A 5,181-nucleotide genomic window follows, 5' to 3' on the forward strand; every position below is an offset into this window, starting at 1 on the left:
TTGGTCAGGGGCAAACACGTTTGCAAAATTCTATAAATTTGATACCCTGGCTGAGGAGGACCTGGAGTTCTCTCATTCGGTGTTGCAGAGTCATCCGAACTCTCCCGCCCGTTTGGGAGCTTTGGTATAATCCCCATGGTCCTTACGGAGTTCCCAGCATCCACTAGGACGTCAGAGAAAATAAGAATTTACTCACCGGTAATTCTATTTCTCGTAGTCCGTAGTGGATGCTGGGCGCCCGTCCCAAGTGCGGTGTATCTGCAATACTTGTACATAGTTATTGTTAACTAAATCGGGTTATTGTTGAGCCGTCTGTTGAGAGGCTCAGTTGTTTCATACTGTTAACTGGGTTTCATATCACAAGTTATACGGTGTGAATGGTGTGGCTGGTATGAGTCTTACCCGGGATTCAAAATCCTTCCTTATTGTGTACGCTCGTCCGGGCACGGTGTCCTAACTGAGGCTTGGAGGAGGGTCATAGTGGGAGGAGCCAGTGCACACCAGGTAGTCTAAGATCTTTCTAGAGTGCCCAGCCTCCTTCGGAGCCCGCTATTCCCCATGGTCCTTACGGAGTTCCCAGCATCCACTACGGACTACGAGAAATAGAATTACCGGTGAGTAAATTCTTATTATTATTCGTACCTTTTCGTGGTACAGAAACCGGATGGTTCGGTCAGACCCATTCTGAACTTAATATCGCTAAACCCCTTCCTGAGGGAGTTCAAGTTCAAAATTGAGTCTCTAAGGGCGGTGATATCAGGTCTGGAAGGGGGGGGGGGGGGGGGGGGAATTCCTGGTATCCCTGGATATCAAGGATGCGTACCTCCACATTCTGATTTGGCCGCCGCATCAAGCTTTTCTCCGATTCGCACTGTTGGACTGTCATTTCTGATTCCAGGCCCTGCCATTCGGCCTCTCCACAGCACAGAGGGTATTCACCAAGGTGATGGCAGAGATGATGGTTCTTCTCCGCAGACAGGGGGTGAACATACTTCCATATCTGGACAATCTGCTGATAAAGGCATCGTCCAAGGAGAAGCTTTTACAGTCCATTGTTCTCACGGCCCATCTACTCAGAGAACACGATTGGATCCTGAATCTTCCAAAATCACGTTTGGAACCAACCAGGAGGTTGTCCTTTCTGGGAATGATTCTCGACACGGAAGTGCAAAGGGTGTTTCTTCCAGAGAAAAAAGTGTTGGTGATACAAACAATGGTCCGGGATGTCCTGAAGTCAGCCCGGGTGTCGGTTCATCAGTGCATTCGCCTTCTGGGGAAGATGGTGGTCTCTTACGCGGCTCTGCAGTTTTCATGCTCGGTCCTTCCAGCTGGATCTCCTGGACAAGTGGTCGGGATCTCATCTACACATGCACCAGAGAATACGTCTGTCGCCAAAGGCCAGGATTTCACTCCTCTGGTGGCTGCAACTACCTCATCTTCTGGAGGGCCGCAGGTTCGGGATTCAGGACTGGATCCTTCTGACCACGGATGCAAGTCTCCGGGGCTGGGGTGCAGTCACCCAAGGTAAACCTTCCAAAGAAGGTGGTCAAGTCTGGAAGCTGGCCTGCCGATAAACATTCTGGAACTAAGAGCAGTCTACAACGGTCTTCTCCAAGCGGCCCATCTTCTAAGAAATTGGGCCATTCACATGAAGTCGGGCAATGTAACGACAGTGGCTTACTTAAACAGACAGGGCGGAACGAAGAGCAGAGCTGCAATGTCAGAGGTAACAAGAATCATCCTCTGGGCAGAAAAACACGCATTGGCGCTGTCAGCAATCTTCATTCCGGAGGTGTTCAAGGAGATAACAGATCTTTGGGGCGTACCCCAAATGGTCATGATGGCCTCTCATCTCAACAAGAAGCTTCGGAGGTATTGTTCCAGGTCGAGGGACACGCAAGCGGCGGCGGTGGACGCCCTAGTGACTACGTGGGTGTTCCAGTCGGTGTACATGTTTCCTCCACTCCTGCTCTTTCCAAGAGTTCTCAAACTCATAAGGAGAACAAGAGTTCAGGCAATCCTCTTCGCTCCGGACAGGCCGAGAAGAGCTTGGTACGCGGATCTTCTGGATCTACTGCTAGAAGAGCCGGGAGGACCTGCTGTAGCAGGGGCCGTTCACCTATCAAGACTTACCGCGGCTACGTTTGACGGCATGGAGGTTAAATGCCAGATACTAGCTCGGAAGGGTATTCCGATCAAGGTTATTCCTACCCTGATACAGGCTAGGAAAGGAGTAACGACTAAACATTACCATCGTATTTAAAAAAAAAAAATATATATATATTGGATTTATACACTGAACACTCTTTATCCGTTAGGTCTCAATGAAAACATTGATATAGTCTCTTTTTTAGGTTGTTAGAGATCAACAGTCATTTTGATATGTAAACATCGTGGTATGAATGGTTCTGATCTTATATTGACCTAGAACAGACCTAGGTGTCCTATTTAAGATATGAAAACGTTCACCTAGGGTATATACTGTTATCATTATAAAGTTTCCCTATCGTATACTAGATTATCTATCTAACAATTTTTAAAACATATTTTTGGCCATGCTGATATATGATATTACACAATTATGGCACATCTTTATCATATTGCTATACTTATTATAGAGGGTCTGTCTATTCGACTGTATATTACAACTTATGTCTGATCATATACTATTATTCTCTTTATAAAGTCATATGTAGTATTGGTGGTATCCATAATATTGCACTGTATTGTATGGATGTCATACTGTGTGTAAATTGTGAACCCTTGTAAAGGTATTGAGGAAATAGGGTCCTATTCGCAAAATAACAACTATAAATTACATAATTTTTCCATCTGCAGTGCGTTTGATTTGTCCGATAATGGAATACACCATTGAGCCCAGCATTAACGTGCAAACTGAGTAGGTAGATATGCGTTCCAGTATCGCTTATGGGTGGAACGCATGACAACATCCGGTAATGACGCGGTGCGCTCCACAGGTGATGCGGTTGGAACGCAAAGCGGGGAGATCCGCGGCAGACGTGCCAAATGAGATCTTAAAACTTCCCAGCCCCAATACGTCTCTCCCTGGGCTTAACATACATTCCCCCTCTCTGGGCTTAATCAATCCCATTAGGTTAACTGATGATGTTATATACATTCATCTCAGTTACAGGAAGTACGCACTAGGCGGAAGTCCATGCGTTCCACCATGATCTAGGTGGAACGCAGGACGAAAGCCTGCTATTTAAGTTGTTATATGAACATTAAGGTCATTTTTTAAGACCTATATGGATGACAATTTCATGCTGTACAGAGCATAGGGTAGATTTCCCATGCTACACCTTGGATATACACTTATTTAGATCTATTCGATCAACCAATCATTAGAGCATAGGAAGTGAGGTAATTCACTCCTAGGTATAAATAGGCCAGATATAGCCTCTCCAGTTCACTTACCATCCAGGAGAGGAGGCTGACACACATCCAGAACCTTTTAGTGTAAGTACTACTTTATGACCTTAAATTAAATTGATCAACCTCTCACCTAATTGATTGTGAGGTAAAGATCTGATTATTTCTATTTATTACAGCTGCTTTCCTCACTGGACATTCTGTTTGGTGTTATTGGCTTGACTTTAAAGTAAGTAGATTCACTATCCCAGTCCACTGTCCGATTATAATATTATTGTTAGAAATTACCATGAACATTATTTAATCTATTTAGATCCCTTGTGAACTTTCATTAATCTTGGAGGACACAATCTAATTGGTCATTTGCCCCATAATTAAATGTAAGTATCTGAATATACCTTAAATACAAATTGGGCTGCAATGGGTTAAATCCTTACCAGTAGCAAAAAATCTGTGTGTTCCATAGAAAGTACCTACAAGGAACCACAATTAAGGAGCAGCTGATTAGAAGTTCACGAGAGTTTTTAGTATCATTATGTAAGTAATAATCAACCCTCTAGCTGGTATATAGTTAGCTTGATTAAATCTAATTAACACTCTCTCTCCATTAGAGATATATATCACGTTTTAACACTCTTCACAGTGAGATCATCTTGTAGGAAATTTGCTAAAGCATTATTCCAGTAAGTATGATATTATATACCTAAGAATAGATTTGAGAATATCCCTCTTTCCTCAACATCTAGTTCTCTTGATTGTAAAGATACGTTTATCAACTTTAATGTCACACCATGAGGTATTTCCCATATCCCTCTTGTTTTTTGATATATTGTGAAATGAATCTATGAAGTGAACTGGTTGATGAAGATATGTTACTGTTTTGATGTATCTCATTTGCTCTTTTTTCTCCTCTTCTCTCCTCTATTTACCCTACCAGCTGTGACTTGTACCCCTGATGAAGTCCATAATGGACGAAACGCGTTGGGTTTTATGAGATATATATAGCATACACTGTTTCTGCATAAATGTGTATTGTGCTTATGGAACAACGTGTATGACAAATTTTAACGTGTATTAAAAATAATCTTTCTATCATTCCGGTTATGCTGGTTGGATTTTACTTTGAGTAATTATTTCAATTTTAATTATGCCATTGTATCTGTGCGCACTCTGAATATTTGTGTTATATATATATATATATATATATATATATATATATCTTGCTGTGAGTCCAAGAAGTTTCCTGTGGTGGAGTTTCAACTGGGACGGTTTCTCCTCATCCTGCAAGCAGGTGTGGATATGGGCCTGAGGTTGGGATCCATGAAGGTCCAAATTTCGGCCCTATCCATTTTCTTCCAGAAACAGTTGGCTGCCCTCCCTGAGGTTCAGACTTTCTTGTAGGGAGTTCTGCACATCCAACCTCCCTTTGTACCGCCTACGGCGCCTTGGGATCTTAACGTGGTGTTGCAGTTCCTCTAGTCGGACTGGTTTGAACCTCTTCAGAAGGTTGAGGTCAAGTTTATCACGTGGAAGGCTGTCACTTTGTTGTCCTTAGCTTCTGCTAGACATGTGTCGGAGTTGGGGGCTTTGTCATGTAAAAGCCCATACTTGATCTTCCATGAAGACAGAGCTGAGCTTCGGACACGTCAGCAATTTCTTCCGAAGGTTGTGTCGGCATTTCATATCAACCAACCTATTGTGGTGCCAGTTGCGACTGACTCCTCAATTTCATCAAAGTCCTTAGATGTTGTAAGGGCTCTAAAAATCTATGTGAGGAGGACTGCTCGT

The 5,181-nt window shown here is 43.2% G+C and overlaps 1 long non-coding RNA gene across 1 annotated transcript; it reads left to right on the top strand.

Annotated features, from left to right (window-relative positions):
- The first annotated feature begins 2,744 nt into the window (after nt 1–2,744).
- On the top strand, nt 2,745–4,538 carry LOC134956848 (uncharacterized). Its single transcript, XR_010186231.1, has 6 exons — nt 2,745–3,480; nt 3,573–3,622; nt 3,707–3,773; nt 3,860–3,930; nt 4,005–4,076; nt 4,331–4,538. It is a non-coding gene; the product is annotated as an uncharacterized LOC134956848 (long non-coding RNA).
- The last annotated feature ends 643 nt before the right edge of the window (nt 4,539–5,181 follow it).

This window comes from Pseudophryne corroboree, chromosome 9 (genome assembly GCF_028390025.1).
Source record: "Pseudophryne corroboree isolate aPseCor3 chromosome 9, aPseCor3.hap2, whole genome shotgun sequence".
NCBI lineage: Eukaryota > Metazoa > Chordata > Amphibia > Anura > Myobatrachidae > Pseudophryne > Pseudophryne corroboree.